The sequence below is a fragment of the Balaenoptera physalus genome (assembly GCF_965194825.1).
Source record: "Balaenoptera physalus genome assembly, chromosome: 1".
NCBI lineage: Eukaryota > Metazoa > Chordata > Mammalia > Artiodactyla > Balaenopteridae > Balaenoptera > Balaenoptera physalus.
Window position 1 is genome coordinate 174,213,741 of NC_138882.1, and position 20,803 is coordinate 174,234,543.

Consider the following 20,803-nt stretch of genomic DNA (forward strand, 5'->3'; position numbering starts at 1 on the left):
GACATAAGGTGAAAAATAGAAAGGTGACACCTAAAATGTGAAGACAGGAGAACCTGGGTGACTTGAAGCCAGACTTTTGCATTGTTTTGTAGATGAGTAAAGATGTCCAGTAATCACAGAGGTACAATGTCTTGTATCGAGAGATCCTGCAACTTTGACTTGCTTCTCTATGGGAGGGGACAGAAGCTTGGGTGTCTTACTGTCCTTCCCAGTGCAGCTAAGCGAGTCCAAACTGCGGATGATTAGACCACAGGGGGTGGGTGGGAGGGGTTCTAGCTAAAACCTGACCGAGGCAGAGAGAGGGAACTGTTTAGTCACCCGCGGATGCGGATGTCGTGAGGGAATGCTGATCATCCTGGGCAGGGAGGTGCCGCCCACCTCACTCCAGGGTGTGTGTGTACACACCCACCCCTTCCTTAGAGCTCTGCAAGCTCGTGAGGGCCAGGCCCTGTCTTTGTCCTCCAGGAGGTTGTACCAGTGATCAGCTACTGGTGTGCTTAGGCACTCAACAGATACGCTGGCTTTGGGATAAAGTGGTGAACACCACGGGTCCCTGCTGCCAACCGCATCCTACTGGGGCGTGTGGATGGTGAACCGGTGCAAAGATCATGAAAGGCACGATGTGTCCACCGCTCCGAGGAGGGGGCCTTTGATCCTGTTCTTAGCAACCAGGGAGTGCTTCCTGGAGGAAGTGACCTTTTCAAAGTCGGATGTTTTCAGCTGCAGGGAATAACTAGCGTAAACAAATGGGCCCATTTTCTCGTGTAAGTCTGGCGGCAGGCAGTTTCAGGTGTTGTTCATGACCTCAGCAGTGCCACCGAGGAACCAGGCTCTTACTCGGCTTCCTTCTCCTCCCTCCTCTCAGGAGGGCTTGTCATCTTCCAAGTGTAGAGTCTCAGAAGGTGGTGACTGCACCACACCCCGTATCAATTGCCGAGCAGAAAGAAGTCATCCATGAAGCAAAACTTTCCCCCAAAGGTGTCATTGGCCCCAAAATACGCGACGTGGCCACCTCTAACTGTAAATTCGGGAAAACAGCAAAGGAGAATGGGCAGGCCCTAGACCAGGACTTGCCCCTTGGGACTGGACACCAACTGTTTCCAGTAAAGTCTTATTGGCAAGGAAGGAAGAAAGGGAGATCGCCCGGCATAGGTGAGGTAGGACTAGAGGGGAAGATGTTTCCATCAGAGGGAACAGTGTGTGCAAAGACCTGGAAGTAAGAGCATAGCGCATTCTTGGAACTGAACACCCTTTGTCATGCCTGGAGCAGAGAAGTGGGGTGAGGTGAGACCAGGGAGATGAGAAAGTCATAATAAGGAATTTGGGTTTCAGCCATGACATCCCCTTTTCCCAGACGGCCTGACGCCTTCCCGTTTCCTTTCTAGCACACGATTGCCACAGACCCACTTGGAAAGTCAGCAGTGGTCCCAGCCCATTCCCATAACCCTGCTCAGAGCCATCTTTTCAGCGATGACCTGACCCGCGAGAGAGGTGTGCGTTGGGCAATGTACATTGGGCATTGAACCAGCTGCGTTACTCAAGACGCCTCCAGGGTGTCTCCGTGGCAGCTGGTTCATCCCCTTCAAGGTTAAGGGGCTCCTTGGGCGGGGAAGGCTGGCTGGAGGAGCGGCAGGGCCCAGAAGGAGCGGAAGGCTGGATGAGCCACTTTACTCCTCTTCCTGTGGTTTGCTGTGAATAATGGGGCCGATCCCAGCACTCTCACACCTCCCAGTGGGCAGCTCACTGCTGCCTGCGGGCTACCGTGGGCTGAGCCAGATGGGTAGGGGTAGCAGCCGGGCATTTAGGCCTCAACTTCCTCACGTGTCAAGTGGAAATTGTCCCTTTAAAACGAGGTGTAACCACCGAAGGCATCAATCCAGACATCCCACCCCAAACCCCTCAACATCCCACCCCTGTGGCTGGCCTTTCAGTGTCAGTCTGGGGCCACCACAGCCGGGCCCCCCCTTCCAGCCCCTGTCACAGGCCCCAGTGGAGGTTGGAATGTGAGTGAGTGTGTGTGTGTGTGTGTGTGTGTGTGTGTGTGTGTGTGTGTGTGGCAGGGGCGTGGTTGAGTCTGGGCCTGTACTGGCCGGAACCTCAGGGAAGCAGGGTTCACCCTCTCCATTTCCTTCTCCCTTTCTGCAGCCCCGCATTCATCCTAGCACATCTGTTTCATCTGTCCCCTTGCTGGAAGTCATCCACCTCCTCATTATTTGATTTGGGAATAGTGGGGACATCCGGCGGCCCTGAGGAAAGAGCTCAGAAGGGCCTCGGAGTCACCTTGCCAAGCGCCTGCTCTGCCCCTGACTGGCTTTGTAATCCTGGCCAGTCATTTTGCCTCTCTGGGCTTTAGCTTCCTCTTCTTTAGTAAAATGAGGGTAAAAATAGCTCCTCTGTCCCTGTTCCGTGAACTCAAGTAAGATTCTGTTTATTGTAGAAAGAACGAACCTTGCAAGTGGAGGCGACAGGCCTGTGTTTGGTGTCAGGCAGACTGGAGTCTTGAAACTTCTCTGAGCCTCAGCTTCCATCAGCTCTTAAATCTGTTGCCCTGAGGGTTAAGGAGATCAGAGAACCCTCTGCCCAGCACAGCGGGGTGTACAGTGGGTACTCCTCTCCGTCTCCTCCTCTAGCAGGGTGGTCCCTGCTCCAAGATTGGGTGGAAGAGCAGAAAATGGAGGACGCCTGGGAAACTTGTTAAAAAACATTCTCGGGACTTCCCTGGTGGTCCAGTGGGGAAGACTCCGCGATCCCAACACAGGGGGCCTGGGTTTGATCCCTGGTCGGAGAACTAGATCCCACATGCATGCTGCAACTAAGAAGCCCGCGTGCCACGATGAAGATCCCGCCATGCCGCCGCAGCTGAGACCCGGCACAGCCAAAATAAATAAAATAAATAATAAATAAATATTTTTTAAAAACCCACAAAAAAGCATTCTCTGGTCTCCCTGAGGATTCTGATTCAGGATTCAGGCTGGAGGAGACAGACAGCTGGATCTTTAACGAACTCCCGGGTTAACCCCACCAGCACTGGAACGTCAGGCAGGGACAAACAGCCTGCCGGGAGGTAGGGGGTGGGGAGAGCTTGGGGTCTGCTACAGATGCCAAAACCCTCGCCCTACACCTGTGGCTCAGAGCAGGTAAGCATGGCTAGAAGGAGCTCTTAGGTAATGGGGCTCTCCTTGCCCAGTCCCTGGCTCCCTCCAAGCCTGCCCTGCAACATGGACTTCCTACCTTGGAATCACCTGGGCGCTTGTTCAAAATTCATTTCCTCGGCCCCATGACTAGCACTGCTGCTGATTCAGAATCTCTCTTGAAGTAGAATCTGAGAACCTGCTTTTGTTTTAAACCTTCATTTTTAACAAGTTCTCCGACGGAGTCTGATGTGGGGAAAGGATTTGACTTCCAGTTCTGGGACACCAGGCAGGAACTTGGGTAAATAAAGTGATTTTTCACTTACCAAGTTCCTATTATGTGCCCAGGTGTCATGCCAGGTCTAACAGAGGGAGTATGTGGGGCTGTCACTGACCCAGGACGCTGAGGCTCCGAGCGGGCTCCAGCTGAAGACCAGAGGCGGCAGTCAAAGCCCGGTCTCGTAGATTCTTAGAGTTGGTATTTGAGAATGTCCACCTATGCCAGGGCCCAGTTTGCTTCTCTCTGTGGCCTGACACCTCTGCTTCCTGCTAAGCCCGATCTGATATTTCGGGGAGGTGGGGTGGGAGGTGGAGGTGGAGATAAGGAGTAACTGTCAGTGCAGAATGTGCAGTCGGAGCCCAGGCACAGTCCTAGGCTTTGACAGAACTCTGGTGCTTTGCCATGGTCAGACTAGGTACTCCTCAGAGCAAGGACCTATCTTCCCTCTCAGACTGGGGGTCAGGAGAGCTGGCATGCTGCATCTCCCCTCACACGGGGCTGGCTTCAGGAGGCAGAATTTTCTCTTTCCTAACAGACTGGGCATCCCTGAGGGCAGGCTGTCTCCTCCTTGGCTGGGGGCACTTGTGGGCAGGTTGTCACACCCACTGGACCGTGGCTTCCTGTGGGCAAGACTGGCTGTGCGTCCTCTCAGACAGGGGTATCTTCTGAAAGCAGCTTTGGGCATTTTCTAGCATCGTGGGGCTCGCAGGATTGGGGTGGCACCCACTGAAGCTCGGGCTCCTGAAGCAGGGCTGAGCCCTCCCTAGGTCAGGGCCCATCTTCCCCTCAGACCAGGAACCCAGTTCCTCCCTTCTCTACCAGCCCAGGCCCGGCCCTTCCTCCCAGAGGGGCTCTGCATTAGATGGACCAGCCCGGTGCTGCTGGCTGAGCTGGTGTGCAGAGAGAGACAGAGAGAGAGAGAGAGAGAGAGAGAGAGAGAGCGCGTGTCCCGGCTGGGTGTGAGTATTCTTGGTGACCTTGGAGCTGGGGCCCCACCCAAGGAGCTGGCTTCCTGGCCTTGCGCTCACCCAGCAGAGCCTACAGGCAGGGCTTCCCTAATCCTTCATCTGCCACTGCTAACCAGGGATTGCTGCTGTAAAGTGAGTCACGCACCTGGGTCTGGGCCCGCCTTCTGCCTCCTTCCTGTTCCTTGCTCGCTTCCTGAGCTCCCTGAGAAGACGGCAGGAAGCATGCTCTCGGCAGGCCCAACCTCCCCCTCGGCCTCTTCTCGCCTCCTTGACCACTGTCCCTGCAGTTTCTCAGGTAAGAGGCTGGTGGCCTGGGTGAGAGGGTCAGGTTTGGCTGCTTTGTCTGGCTGCTCTGCAGAATCCTTGAGGCGGGTCAGGCTCCGGAGGGGTCCGCAGAGCTGGGTTATGTCAGATTTCCTCCCCATCAGCACCCCCTCATGGACACACAACCCCCTTTATCAGTCACAGACACAGCACACATCCTTTCACCCCTCATAGACATTTAACACACACAATCACCAAGAGACGTGGCATTCCCTCACACACTTCACAGAAAACACACCCTCATCACCCGCAGACACCGTTCACGGCCCCTCACAAATACACGTCATACAACAGACCCTAGACATCCGCTGACCCCACCCACTACACGCAATACACACACTGTCACAGTTGACACAATAGTCCCTTGTAGGATGTATATCATAACTCACAGGATGAAATGCACATCCTTACAGACATACAACATGTACGATAGCACTGACGCACAGAACACATGAACCACTGCAGGACACAAGAAGCCCAGACTTGAAAGACCCTCCACTCACTCACGGCAAACAAACCTCTCCACACACACACACATCGATGCGGTCACACATACATATCATAGAAACTCCTCACATCCCGAAACAGGTCCCCAAGATCCTTGGGTGGTACTGCTCAGCTGGGGCAGGGGCTGGGGCCCAGTCTGCAACATTATCCCCACTTCTCACCTCCCCCCCGTTGGACCCTGTTTGTGCACTGGGGGGCAGCCAGGAGCAGAGCTGGGGGTCTGGGTCACATCACGGAGCACAATGCAAGGGGCCGCCTTTCCCAGGTGTCTGAGTGCAGCTTCCTGGTGGCCCTGGGACTCCACACAAGCTGATGATAAAAATAACTGGCTAGCATTTATCACATGCCTACCGTGAGTCAGACATACCGCTCACTGATTTTGCAAGTATTATTTAATTATGTGATACCTTTATGAAGTAGATAGATACCATTATCCTCATTTTGCAGCTATGTTTCGATATAGGCTCAGAGAGGTTAAGAAACTTCCCCGATATGCCACAGCTAGGAGGCAGCAGCGGGATTTAGACATAAGTCAGTCTGACCTCGGACTACACATCTTTTTTACTTTTTAAATTAATTAATTATTGCTGCATTGGGTCGTTGTTGCTGCGTGCGGACTTTCTCTAGTTACGGCCAGTGGGGGCTACTCTTTGTTGGGGTGTGTGGGCTTCTCATTGTTGCGGGGCTTCTCTTGTTGCAGCACATGGGCTCTAGGCGCACGGACTTCAGTAGTTGTGGCACACGGGCTCAGTAGTTGTGGCTCACAGGCTCTAGAGCACAGGCTCAGTAGTTGTGGTGCACGGGCTTAGTTGCTCTGTGGCATGTGGGATCTTCCCGGACCAGGGCTCGAACCCATGTCCCATGCACTGGCAGGCGGATTTTTTTTTTTTTTTTCAAATTTGTTTATTTTTGTTTTTATTTCCTTTACTCTAAGAGGTGGATCAGAAAAATCTTGCTGTGATTTATGTCAAAGAGTGTTCTTCCTATGTTTTCCTCTAAGAGTTTTATAGTGTCTTGTCTTACATTTAGGTCTCGAATCCATTTTGAGTTTATTTTTGTGTATGGTGTTAGGGGGTGTTCTAATTTCATTCTTTTACATGTAGCTGTCCAGTTTTCCCAGCACCACTTATTGAAGAGACTGTCTTTTCTCCACTGTATATCCTTGCCTCCTTCATCATAGATTAGTTGACCATAGGCGCGTGGGTTTATCTCTGGGCTTTCTATCCTGTTCCCTTGATCTATATTTCTGTTTTTGTGCCAGTACCATATTGTCTTGATTACTGTAGCTTTGTAGTACAGTCTGAAGCCAGGGAGTCTGATTCCTCCAGCTCCGTTTTTTCCCCTCAAGATCACTTTGGCTATTCGGGGTCTTTTGTGTCTTCATACAAATTTTAAGATTTTTTTTGTTCTAGTTCTGTAAAAAATGCGATTGGTAATTTGATAGGGATTGCACTGAATCTGTAGATTGCTTTGGGTAGTATAGTCATTTTCACAATGTTGATTCTTCCAATCCAAGAACATGGTATGTCTCTCCATCTGTTGGTATCATCTTTAATTTCTTTCAACAGTGTCTTATAGTTTTCTGCATACAGGTCTTTTGTCTCCCTAGGTAGGTTTATTCCTAGGTATTTTATTCTTTTTTTTTTTTTTTGCTGTGGGTTTGTTGTATATGGCCTTTATTATGTTGAAGTCTGTTCCCCCTATGCCCACTTTCTGGAGAGTTTTTATCATAAATCAGTGTTGAATTTTGTCAAAAGCTTTTTCTGCATCTATTGAGATGATCATATGGTTTTTATTCTTCAATTTGTTAATGTGGTGTATCACATTGATTGATTTGCATATATTGAAGAATCCTTGCATCTCTGGGATAAATCCCACTTGATCATGGTGTATGATCCTTTTAATGTGTTGTTGGATTCTATTTGCTAGTATTTTGTTGAGGATTTTTGCATCTATATTCATCAGTGATATTGGTCTGTAATTTTCTTCTTTTGTAGTATCTTTGTCTGGTTTTCCTTCTTTGTCTCTTGTAACATTCTTTATTTTAAAGTCTATTTTATCTGATATGAGTATTGCTACTCCAGCTTTCTTTTGATTTCCATTTGCATGGAATATCTTGTTCCATCCCCTCACTTTCAGTCTGTAAGTGTCCCTAGGTCTGTAGTGGGTCTCTTGTAGACATACATATACATATATATGGGTCCTGTTTGTGTATCCATTCAGCGAGCCCGTGTCTTTTGGTTGCAGAATTTAATCCATTCACGTTTAAGGTAATTATTGATATGTATGTTCCTATTATCATTTTCTTTTTTTTTTTTAATAGATTTATTTATTTATTCTTGGCTGTGTTGGGTCTTCGTTTCTGTGCGAGGGCTTTCTCTAGTTGTGGCGAGCGGGGGCCACTCTTCATCGCGGTGCGCGGGCCTCTCACTGTCGCAGCCTCTCCCGTTGCGGAGCACAGGCTCCAGATGCGCAGGCTCAGTAGTTGTGGCTCACGGGCCCAGCCGCTCCGCGGCATGTGGGATCTTGCTGGACCTGGGCACGAACCCGTGTGCCCTGCATTGGCAGGCGGATTCTTAACCACTGCGCCACCAGGGAAGCCCCTATTATCATTTTCTTAACTGTTTTGGGTTTGTTTTTGTAGGTCCTTTTCTTCTCTTGTGTTTCCCACTTAGAGAAGTTCCTTTAGCATTTGTTGTAGAGCTGGTTTGGTGGTGCTGAATTCTCTTAGCTTTTGCTCATCTGTAAAGCTTTTGATTTCTCCATTGAATCTGAATGAGATCCTTGCCAGGTAGAGTAATCTTGGTTGTAGGTTCTTCCCTTTCATCACTTTAACTATATCATGCCACTCCCTTTTGGCTTGTAGAGTTTCTGCTGAGAAATCAGCTGTTAACTTATGGGAGTTCCCTTGTATGTTAGTTGTCGTTTTTCCCTTGCTGTATTCAATAATTTTTTTTGTCTTTAATTTTTGCCAATTTGGTTACTATGTGTCTTGGCGTGTTTCTCTTTGGGTTTATCCTGCGTGGGACTCTCTGTGCTTCCTGGACTTGGGTGGCTATTTCCTTTCACATGTTAGGGAAGTTTTCGACTATAATCTCTTCAAATATTTTCTCGGGTCCTTTCTCTCTCTCTTCTCCTTCTGGGACCCCTATAATGCGAATATTGTTGTGTTTAATGTTGTGCCAAAGGTCTCTTAGGCTGTCTTCATTTCTTTTCATTCTTTTTTCTTTATTCTGTTACATGGCAGTGAATTCCACCATTCTGTCTTCCAGGTCACTTATCCTTTCTTCTGCCTCAGTTATTCTGCTATTGATTCCTTCTAATGTAGTTTTCATTTCAGTTATTGTATTGTTCATTTCTGTTTGTTTGTTCTTTAATTCTTCTAGGTGCTTGTTCTTTAATTCTTCTAGGTCTTTGTTAAACGTTTCTTGCATCTTCTTGATCTTTGCCTCCATTCTTTTTCTGAGGTCCTGTATCATCTTCACTATCATTATTCTGAATTTTTTTCCTGGAAGGTTGCCTATCTCCACTTCATTTAGTTGTTTTTCTGAGGTTTTATCTTGTTCCTTCATCCGGTACATAGCCCTCTGCCTTTTCATCTTGTCTATCTTTCTGTGAATGTGGCTTTTGTTCCACAGGCTGCAGGATTGTAGTTCTTCTTGCTTCTGCTGTCTGCCCTCTGGGGCAGGCGGATTCTTAACTGCTGCACCACCAGGAAAGTCCCTCCACTTCTTTTATATTTATTAAAAAAAAAAAAAAATTTTTTTTAAAGAGGTAACAAATGAGCAAGTTAAAAGTTCAGTAGATATAAAAGGACACACAGTGAAAAGACTCCCTCTGATCCTTGTTCTCAAAACACCCAATTTTGCTGTCGGGAGGAAACCCCCCGAGTTACCCCTTGGAGACCTCTCTTTTTTTTGGCTGCCCTTGTGGCTTGTGAGATGTTTTTTCCCCGACCAGGGATTGTATGCGGGTTCCTGGGGCCCCGGCCGTGAAAGTGTGGAGTCCTAACCACTGGACTGTCAGGGAATTCCTGACCTCTCTTTTAACAACAGTCACAGGGCAGTCTAGCAGTAAGAGTTCAAAGTGCAGTGCCCAGACTCTGGGGGCTTCCCATGTCCTCCCCCTCCTCTATCTGCCCGGGTGAGGAGTGGGGCCGGAAGGTCTAAGGCTCGTTCCAACCTAAGACCTAAGTCCACTCCTGCCCTAAATCCTCAGGGAGACCCTTGCCCTTGATTCCACTGGACCTGGATCTTCTCCCCCTTATCTCACCCCTGGGGGCCCCACCACACCCCTGAGTCTTCCTTTCAGGATCCAGTGCAGGATGAGGTGACCCCTCTTACAAGCTGGTGGAGGGGAGCTGTTCTCCCTGCTGTCGAAGGTGTGCCCAGGCTGAAGAGGGGGAGCAGGTGGGACTCAGCCCTGACCAGAGGAGGGAGAAGAAGAGGGAGAGGAGGGAGGAGAATGAGGACTAGCTGCCCGGCACTGTCCTTTACAGACGTAATGCCATGATGAGGTTGGCCGTGTCATTCCTGCTTTACAAATGAAGAATCTGAGGCTCATGGGGCCCAGCTGTTAAGAGGCAGAGTTTGAGGGAAGATGAGTAAATGAGAAAGAGAGAGAGAGAGAGAGTCAGAGAGAGAAACTGAGGTTATGATGAGGAGCAGTAAGAGGATTCAGGGCTGCTAAGCATCAGGGCTGGCCATCCCCAAGAGGGCTCTCATAGTGAACCTGCTGCCCAAGTGACTTATGGGTTCTGAGGCCTCTGGTTTTGTAGTAATCCCCCTCCTCCAGTGATTCTTTCTCTATTCTGTTTGTTTGCACTATTCGTCTATCCTTGTGCTTTTTTTCTGTCCGTGTGTGCATGGCTGACTTGCAGAATCTTAGTTCCCTGAGCAGGGATTGAACCTGGGCCCTCCGCAGTGAAAGTGCAGACTCCTAACCACCGGATCGCCAGGGAATTCCCCATCCTATCTTAATTACTGTAACTTTATAGTAAATCTTGATATACAATGTGGCATTTTCTTGACTTATTCTCCAAATTATCTAGGCAAATCTCAGACTTAGGTTATATATAAAAATACGTTATTACAAATTCCTATGCACCTACTGCTGAGTTAACTAGAATATTACAGATATAATAGAAATCTCCTGTGTATCCTCACTAAACCTGCTCCCTCCCTCTCTCCCCAGAGGTAGTCATAACCTGAATTTGTCTTTATCTGTTGATGCATATGTATTGTGTCCACTAATAATAATGATGTTTAAAGTCTTAGGAAATAGTATCATGCTATATGCATCCTTCTGCAACTTGCTTTTTTAGTTTAGCATTATGTTTATTGTCCAGGTTATTACATGTAGCTCTGTTCATTTTTACATATGTATAGGATTACATTGAGAAACATACAAATATTAATATTTCCAGTATGTAACGAGGAAGAATGTACATTTTCAACTTTATTATGAAATTAATTTCCAAAATGGTGGTGCCATTTGTAGTTTCTTTTTATCAGTGTAATGAGGGTTTCTATTTTTTTTACATCCTTCCCAATACTTGGAATTGGCAGACTTTCATTTTTTCCAATCTGGTGGTTGGTTGTTTTAATTTGAACTCCTGATTTTCTGAAATGTTGACCATATTTTTATGGTTTCTTAGCCTTCAGGCTTTTTCTTATAAATTGCCTACTTCTTCTTTTACCCATTTTTCTATTGGGCTTGTCTTATTTTTGATTTTTAGAAATTTATATTATATTATGCCTGAAAATTCTTTGATATATATGATACAAATATCTTCTCCTGGTCTGTGACTTGTCCCTTTACTATTTTTATAGTATCTTTTGATATACACAGTTTTAAACTTTATATGGTCATATTTATCAAAGTTTTCTTTGTTATTTAAAATTTCTATGTCTTAATTTAAGAAAATTTCCCAGACCCTTAGCCCATAAAGATATTGTCCCCTATTTTCTCCCAAAACTTTTTATATTTTGCTTTTCATAGTTAGGTCTTTATGCCAGTTGGAATTTAATTCTGGATATGGTGCGAGGTAGGAATCTAATTTTATTATTTTTTTCCCCTAATGGATAGCCAACGATTTGCACCAATATCTAGTCTTCTTTTATTGATCTGTAATGGCAACTCTGTCATATGTATCAGGTTTCCATATGTGTGATCTCTATTTGTGATCTCTCTTTCTGGGATCTCTATTCTATTCCTTTGGTCTATCTGCTTGTCCCTTTGTTAATACTCAATACTACCCTGTCTTACTACTATAACTTTATAATAAGACTCGATACATGATAGGGGAAATTCTATCATGTGTCCTTATTGTTTGTATGTTCTCATAGTACTTCAGAAATTTCTTGGCTGGTCTTGGCTCTTTGCTTTTTTATTTGGAATTTTAGGATCAGCTTGTAAAGTTCCTTGCAGAACTCTATTGGGATTTTTTTTTTTTTGAGTGCTTTACATATGCTATTTTTCCCCCAGCTTTATTGAGGCATAATTGACAAATGCAATTGTAAGATATTTAAGGTGTACATCATAGCAAACCCTAACCCTAACCCTAACGTTGTAAAAGGATTCCCACCATCTAGTTAATTAACATCTATTGGGATTTTGATTGAACTGGCACTGAATTTATTGATTAAATTGGGAAGAACTTCCATCTTTATGATACTGATAGTCCCATGCATGAATATTTTACGTCTATCCATTCATCTAGTTCTTAGTTGTTTTTCAATAATTTTATAATTTCCTCCATCAAGACCTTACACGTATCTTTGGCCAAGATAGTTTTCTTGGTATCATAAATTGTGTCTTGAAAATGACATTTTCTGTTTATTGCTTGTTTATAGGAACATGATTGATTTTGTTTGTTTGTTTGTTTGGCTGTGCCGTGCAGCTTGTGGAATTGAACCCGGCCTATGGCAGTGAAAACACCGAGTCCTAACCACTGGACCGCTAGGGAATTCCTGGAACATGACTGATTTTTTTTTTTTTTTTTTTTTTTTACTCATCTTCAGTAATCTTTTTTTTTTTTTTTCACACACACACACACTGCATTTTATTTTTACAAGAGATAAATGGACTGACACCAAGCATTGTACATGGATGACCACAACAAAAGCAACAATGATTGCAATTACCAAACATGAAACACACTCATACTATGTCATAATATTGACATTCAGTCCAGTAATCCTCCACTGTAACAGCTCCTTTACTTTGTAGTGAAAATTGATTTGTATATTCTTTGCCTCTGAGTCCTTGTGGGATTTTTTTTTTTTTTTTTTAATTCAGACAGAAAGTCACAAAAATTATACTCATCCTCATCAGTTCACTCAGTCCCATGTAATTAATTGTTTTTTTTCATCTTGATCTTTTGTTAGCACTTTTATGAGTTCATCAGTTTTTCATCAGAGTTCTGAAAATGCTTATTCATTCAGTTCAGCAGTACAGTCAGTTACCAGAAACCTGTACTTGTCAGAGTCTTTACCATGAATTTCTTGAAGATGAAACCCTTTTATAGGAACATATTTGCAAAATCATCAGAGTACACCCAGAACTGTCTGTAAATGACAAAAGACTTAAAAATGACCACGGTAAAAGGTTTGATGAAAGTTCATAATAATGCAGTTGACAAGAAAATTAGTTATTTCTGAGATATACATTTTAAAGTAATAACTAGGATTATTACTTATAACATTATACCAGAACATATAAGATTTTTAGAAATTTCATGTAATGTCTGAAACATTTATATTAACATATTTCCATACATATTTCCATACAAATACAAATATAAGATTTTTAGAAATTTCATGTAATCTCTGAAACATTTATATTAACATATTTCCATACATATTTCCATACAAATACAAATATAAGATTTTTAGAAATTTCATGTAATGTCTGAAACATTTATATTAACATATTTCCATACAAATAACCCAATGAAAGTTTAGTATTAGTTGTTTTGTTTGATTTTTTATACTGCAGGTTCTTATTAGGCATCAATTTTGTACACTTCAGTGTATACATGTCAATCCCAATCGCCCAATTCAGCACACCACCATCCCCACCTCACCGCAGTTTTCCCCCCTTGGTGTCCATAACATGACTGATTTTTATTATTGATTTTATATCCAGAAATCTTGCTGAAGTCTTTTGTTGATTCTAATAATTTGTCCATGGAATTGCTTTAATTTTTCTGTAAATCATATTGCATGTGAAAATGACAGTTTTGCTTTTCCTTTCCAATCTTCATAACTTTTTAAAAAATCAATTAATTCTTTTGGCTGTGTCAGGTCTTAGTTGCGGCATGCGGCTCATTGTGGCACGAGGGATCTTTTCGTTGGGGCGCTCGGGCTCTTCGTTGCGGCGCTTGGGCTTCTCTCTAGTTGTGGCACGTGGGCTCCAGGGCACGTGGGCTCTGTAGTTTGCTGCACATGGGCTCTCTAGTTGAGGCGTGAGAGCTCAGTAGTTGTGGCGCGCAGGCTTAGTTGCCCTGCGGCATGTGGGATCTTAGTTCCCCGACCAGGGATCGAACCAGTGTCCCCTGTATTGGAAGGTGGATTCTTTACCACTGGACCACCAGGGAAGTCCCAAGGTCACTCTTTAAATAAGCAATCCCTTATTTTCCTGATGATAAGATTCCCAAAATATATTTTTTGGCTGCATGTCCTGTGGGATTTTAGTTCCCCGACCAGGGACTGAACCCGGGTCCTCGGCAGTGAGAACTTGGAGTCCTAACCACTGGCCTGCAGGGAATTCCCTCAAAAGGTTTTTTTTAGGCCTACTTGAATATATAAACTCTTTAGAATGTAGATGATATAATCCCGAGTTTCTCAACCTCAGCCGTATTAACATGTTGAGCCAAATAAATTTTTGTTGTAGGGACTGTTCTGTACATTGTAGGTTGGTTGGCAGCCTTGCTGGTCTCTACCCACTAGATGTCAGCAGCACCTCAGCCCCTCCTCCCCTGCCACTTGTGACAACCAAAAATGCGTCCAGACATTGACAAATGTCCTTGGAGGGCAAAGTAGCCCCTGGTGAGAATGACTGCTAGAGTCAAATGCCTGCTTATAATATTTAATTCATTCTTTTAAAAAATTATTTTATTTTATTTTTTAAATTGAAGTATAGTTAATTTACAATGTTGTGTTAGTTTCAGGTGTACAGCAAAGTGACTCAGTTTAATTTATTCTTTTAGTTACTGACATAATCATTTTGGACAATAATTTACTATTTTATAAATTTGAGAGCGCTTCTTTACACTCTCAAGTTTCATGAGACTAATTTATTCACACTTAGTTTGTACATCATTGACGTCAGCATCTTTATTGTTATTCTTTTCCTTCATTTAACAGAATTTTCCAGGTTACAATGTTTTTACTTCCATTTACATTTTATGAGATACAGCACCTAACATCCTAATAAGACGCTATCATAAAAGTCCATCTCAAGACACAATTATTCATTATATAGCATTGAGACAATTTTCTTTTTCACTGTTGTTCTCACCTCTAAAATCTAAACAAGTGTTGAATTATTTTAAAGAACAAACAACAAAAAACCCCTTTTCTTATAAAAAATTACAAATACATACAAAAGTGCACTTCATGGTATAATGGATTCCCATGTACCATCAGCCAACTTCAACAATTATCAACCCATTTTTTTCAGTTGAGGTGTGTCCCATTTTATTTTGAAGCAAATCCCAAATACATAATTTTATCTGTAAATGTTTCTCTAAAGGATAAGAATTCTTTTTAACATAACAGTGAAGTCATTAACCTAACCATCAACATTAATTCCTTAACATAATTGAATATCTGATGTGTTCAAATTTCTGACTGTCTCATAAGTTTCTCTGTCTTTGCTTCTCTCTCTCTCTCTCTCTCTCACTCTCTGTCTACTTTGTTTGAATCAGAATCCAAAAAAGGCTCACACATAGCAATTTGGTTGCTATGCCTCTTAATTCTCATAATCTATCGGTTCTTCCATCATCTTTTTTCTCCCTTATAATTTATTTGTTGAAGAAACCAGGTTGCTTGTTCTGTGCGTTCACTGCTGTCTGAGTTTGCTGAGGGTACCCTATGATCTGTTCCTCTTCTCTATTTCCTGTAAACTGGTAGTTGAACTTGCTGATTCTGTTTCTTTTTCCTTGGCAAGACTATTTCATAGATAGTGTTGTGAATTGAGCACGCACAAACACAACTTTATTAGGAAAGTTTCCAAACACACAAGAAGAGAGGGAAGAGTATAATAAATCCCTGTGCACCTGTATTAGTTTCCTACAGCTGCTGTAACAAATGACCACAAGCTTGGCAGCTTAAAACAACACACATTTATTCTCTCACAATTTTGGAGGCCAGAATTCCAAAATCAGTTTCTTTTTTTTTTTCTTTTTGGCGTTCTCTCCAGAGGCTCTAGGGTGGAGGCCATTCCTTGTCTCTTCCAGCTTCTGGTGGCTGCTGGTATCCCTGGCTTGTGGCCATGTCACTCTGCCTCTGTGGCCACATTGCCTTCTCTTCTGTCTGTATCAAGTTTTCCTCTCTTACTCAGGTGCTGGTGATTGCATTAAGGCTCAGTTGGATACTCCGGGATAATCTCCTCATTTCAAGAGCAGTAATTTAATTGTACATGCAATATCTTTGCCACATAAGGTAACATGTACAGGTTCCAGAGATTAGGACCTGATATTTCTGAGGACCATTATTCAGCCTACAAAATACTCATTCTCTAGATTCAATATTTTGCCTCTCTCTCTCTTTCTTTTTCTTTCCTTCGTTCCTTTCATCCTTCCCTTCCCTCCCCTCCCCTCCCCTCCTCTCTCTCTCTCCCCTTATTTTACTGTAATATTTTAAACCATTTCCCTGTAATTTCATCCCTAAATATTTCCATATATATGAACATTTTCTTATATAACCACACCACCATTATCCTCTAATAAAAATTTTTAAATCCCTTAGAACCATCTAAAATCCTGCCCATATTAAATTCTCCCTGATTTTCTCAAATGTGTCTGTCCTGGATATCTTCTGTTTTCCCCTCCAGATCCACTCTCCATCCTTCTCCACCCAACTCTGTGCCCCCAGAGGCTGATCTGTATGGACAACATTATCCATCTCCCTTGCTTCTGGTTGGGCTCAGCCAATGGGAGGCACTGGTAAGAAACCAGAGGGTGGAAGAAGAGAGAGATTCTGGTATTTATGTCCTGGTTCCCTCTCTGCCTGGTCATTGACGACCAGCTACAACTGCCTACGCAAGGTCAGAGTTCTTGTCAGGCAGCCTTTTCCAAATAGCTACCCTCTTTGTGTTCCAGTAACTACCCCCTCTCCTCAGCCCTTCAGATGAAAAGGGCACCCCACTCTTGGCAGCCTTGGACGACTACACTATTCCTTTTGGTTCTCTAGACCTGCCCGCGTCTCTTTAAGTAATCCCTTCCTCCTCAGATTGCCCACATTGAGTGTGCCATCTCTTTCCAGGACCCTAACTGATACATGTATCTTTTTACAGTTGATTTGACTGATCCAGGTTCCAAACAAGACCCACAGGTTGCATTTGATTTTTTTTTTTTTTTTTTTTTTTGTCTGCGCTGCGCGGCATGCAGGACCTTAGTTCCCTGACCAGGGATGGAACCCGTGTCCCCTGCAGTGGAAGCATGGAGTTTTAACCACTGGACCGCCAGGGAAGTCCCTGTATATGATTTTTATATCTCTTAAAGATTCCTAGATTAAAAGTCCCCTCCCCATTCCTCCCCCCGCCGTGGTTGATCTGTCGAAGGAACTGGATCAGTTCTCCTGTAGATTGTCCTGGTCTCACATTCTGGATTGGGCTGATTGCTTCTCTGAAATGCCCTTTAATTTGTTCCTCTGTTGCCTGTATTTCCTACAAACTGAAGGTTGGATCTAAAGGCTTTATTAGATTCCGATTTGGATGTATTTTAAAGTAGAACTGACAGAATTGGTAACAGAATGAGGTAGGTGTGAGAGAGAGGAGTCAACCTCAGTTTCCTCATCTGTAAAATGTGGATAATAACCTCTGCCTACCTGCCCTGATTATTGATAATCTCAAAGAGTGCTGAACTGCGATTGCTCTGTGCACATACATGAGGGCCTATTGAAAACCAGGCGTGAGCCTGGAGTTGAGCCAGGTGTCCTTCAGTCTGTGGTCAAGGTTGATCCTGGAGGTCCCTCTGTGCCTCTGGAACGTGGTGGTGGGGGGGATGGCTGAGAAGGTGAAGCCAGTTTGGGGGAAGAGGATCTGGGTTGGGGAGCAGAGCTAGGGCCTCAGCTCTGGTGGATAGCTTGTGTGAAGGTTAAACGTGATGAACAGACCACCACGTTCTCTCCTGTCTCAGGTGCTCAAGGCTCAAAATGCCTCCAAGGGAGACGAGAAGGGATGACCAAACTGGGCCTTTTCAAAGTCCCCCCCAGGAGGCCTGGGCCACACCTTAGGATCTGAGGAGAGTGTGTGAATGAGCACGAGGAAGGAGGTGATGCTGGGCAGTTGTGAGTGAGGGGGTGACAGATGTTACACCTGAGCTTGTGAGTGTGCAGGTGAGTGGGGGGATGTAATTATGACCGAGTATCTCTGCATGATGGTGTGTACTGAGTGTACATGAGCGTGCAAGGGTTGTGTGCTTAGGTGGTTTGAGTGTGTCCACTTGTGTGTGATGGGGTACAGCTGGGGGAGGGGGCAGATTTTTGGCTCTAGTTCTTCAGGGCTGAGCCACATGTTAAAGGTGGTTTGTCCTTTGAGGTCCATTTTTGGCTTTGATAAGGAACAGCAGTGGGGTCCCAAAGAGCAGGAGGGGGCCAGTCCAGACACCCAGGGCAGAGCTGAGGCCGGACCCCGCATGGGGCGTCAGGAGCCCGTACTACCACCTCTGCTTTGCACCTGCCCGGCTGTGGGACCCCGGTGCCGTCTAGACCTGTTTCCCACCCTGTGTAGGAGGCTTTTGGGTTGGCTCTCAGCTCAGGGGCTTGCTTCCTTAGACAGTGTCCTCTGCAGTGCCCAGTGCCTGCAGGGCTCAATAAACATTTATTGGTTAAATGAATGAGTGGATAAATAGACTGGAAACTGAGGCAGGGAGCTCGGGCCCATCTCTCACCTTTGTTCACACAAAAAGCCTCCACCACTGGACTTTCACACACACACACGCACACTCACACACACGCACGCTCACTGACAGACTCACCTGTGTTCACCTCCTCAGTTGCCCACACCTACTCACCCTCACCTATTCCCTCTAACTCACTCGCTGCCCAATTCCTGCCCCGGGGCTGACGAGTCTTCCTCCCCCCCAATCCCAGCCCCGCAGGGCGCTGTCCCCATCGGTTCCTTAGTCTTGGTGCTCCTTGGTCACCAGGAGAGCCCAGCCGGGCCATGGCACTGACCACAGCAGCTCTTCCGAGTTCCTCCCTTCTCATCCTCTTTAAATTCCAGCTGCCTCTCCCTTTCCTCCTTCTCTCTCTTTTTTTGTCTTTTCTCTCATGCTCATGCGCGTGCGTGCGCACACACACACACACACACACACGCACACACGCACACACACAGGCTGTCACTGTCTCATCTTTTTCTCTGTAACTCCCTTGGTTTTTGTCCTCAAATCTCCTCATGCCTCTCATGCTCTCGCTCTCTGTGTTTACGTCTGTCTCTCTCTGTGTGCCTGTCTCCCTCAATCTCTCATTTGCCCTGACTCTCTCTCTTATTCTGTTTACTCACTCTCGTCTGCTCTCCCCTCTCCCTCACACTTGTGCTGTCTCGAATGCACGCTCTCGCCCCTCTTGCCCTTGCCCTGTCTGCTTCTTCTCTTCCTCCTCCCCAGCTCCCGGCTCAGTGGCCGCTGCCCACACCCCACCCTAACCCTTTCTCTGCGAGAAACCTCCGAGCAGCGCCCAGGGCCTGGGTGACCCAACTCTGAGGTTTCTGTGGCATCTGCTGGAGGGGCCCTGGGGTCATGACGTTTCCTCCTGTGGGTGACTTGGCAGTGATGTGCTCTGTTTCCTCACTTCTGCAATTCCAGACAGCACGGAGGCAGGGGCTGCAGACAGACACCCAGACCTGGCAGAGGCAGCCGCTGCCCCGGGACAGGTAAGAGGCGTCCCAGCCCTGGCCGGGCCAGGAGGAGGTGTGTGACAATGTCCTCGGGAGACCAAGGTCATGACCCCTAGATTGCGCCTAAGCAAACAAGTGCTTCTGTGTTTGTTTTTGTTTTTAATTTTTAAAAATAATTAATTAATTTATTTTTGGCTGCGTTGGGTCTTCCTTACTGCACACAGGCTTTCTCTAGTTGCGGCGAGCGGGGGCTACTCTTTGTTGCAGCCCACAGGCTTCTCACTGCGGTGGCTTCTTGTTGCAGAGCTTGGGCTCTAGGCGCGTGGGTTTCAGTAGTTGTGGCACGCGGGCTCAGTAGCTGTGGCTCGCAGGCTCTAGAGCACAGGCTCAGTAGTTGTGGCGCTCGGGCTTACTTGCTCCGCGGCAAGTGGGATCTTCCCGGACCAGGGCTTAAACTCTTGTCCCCTGCACTGGCAGGCAGATTCTTAGCCACTGCACCACCAGGGAAGTCTCAGTGTTTCTGCTTTTAAGGGAATGTTTTGGCATCTTCTTCAGGCCCAGAGGCTCTTGCTTAAAAGGAATTCCTCGTGACCAAACTTTCCCAGGGAATCTGCTCCCCTCTTTGGTTCTCTAAGGCCGAGGCAGTGCTGAAGTGACCTCAGAGACCTCACTGGGAGGTGGTGATGGTGATGAGAGGGGGCTACCTAGATCTCAGGGGCTGGAAGCCATCTGCTTTACTAGCTGTGTGGCCTTGACCATGTCACATCCCCACTCTGTGCCTCCGTTTCCCAAATTGTCAAATGAGGATAATGCCGTCTCCCCAGCATGAAGATCAGGAGAGGAAAAGGGTCTGGTACAGCGCTGCGTACTTAGGAATTCACTAGATGCTGGGTTTTCCCAGGGGGATGATGAAGAGGATAACCAGGTTGCTGGTACAAAGTGCTTGGCTCACAACCTGCTTCCCCCGTCAGGTCCCAGGTGGTAGGGACAGAGCACAGGCTGGTAGCCCCTGTCCTTCACTGGCAGGTCCAGATGTGGGTGTGGTGAATGGAGGCTGCTGCCCAGACACTTGCTCACCTGTAGAGAATGAGGGGACCAGCAGAGTCTCTCCCCAAGCATTCAGGAAGCTCTGATTTAGCTCTTGACTGAATACACAGCAGTGTTCCAGGTGCTTAGAGTGTGCGTGTGTGTGTGTGTGTGTGTGTGTGTGTGTGTGTGTGTGTGTGTAGGTGCCAGGGAAGCAAAAGAAAGAGATGTCCTTGCCTTTAGGTACTGACAACCCAGCCAAAGAAAGAAGCCCACTCCAAAGTTGCAGAGATGGCCCTGGGCCTGCGGCGGGCACTGGGGCTTTGGCATCAGCTCTTGCTTACAAGCTGGGACCTTGGACAGCTCAGGACCCTCACTTCCCTTCTTTGCAGATTGAGGTTTAAGTACTGACCTGTGAGTTTGTGGGGAGGATGAAGTAAGAGACTGGGTGGGAAAGTGCTTTGTCAATCGTAGGATGTTGCATGAACGTGAGCCAATGTGTT

The 20,803-nt window shown here is 46.0% G+C and overlaps 1 protein-coding gene across 3 annotated transcripts in view; it reads left to right on the top strand.

Annotated features, from left to right (window-relative positions):
• Positions 1–320: 320 nt before the first annotated feature.
• PTAFR (platelet activating factor receptor) overlaps positions 321–20,803 on the top strand; it is a 43,304-nt gene continuing 22,821 nt past the window's right edge. Inside the window, exons 1-2 of one of the 3 annotated variants that reach the window (XM_082440958.1) lie at positions 321–1,491; positions 2,438–4,674. The gene's annotated coding sequence lies outside the window, so the exon portion shown is untranslated. Of the gene's footprint in view, positions 1,492–2,063; positions 4,675–13,384; positions 19,311–20,803 lie in introns of those variants that run through there. The other 2 variants (XM_082440957.1, XM_082440959.1) reach the window with 2 other exon arrangements.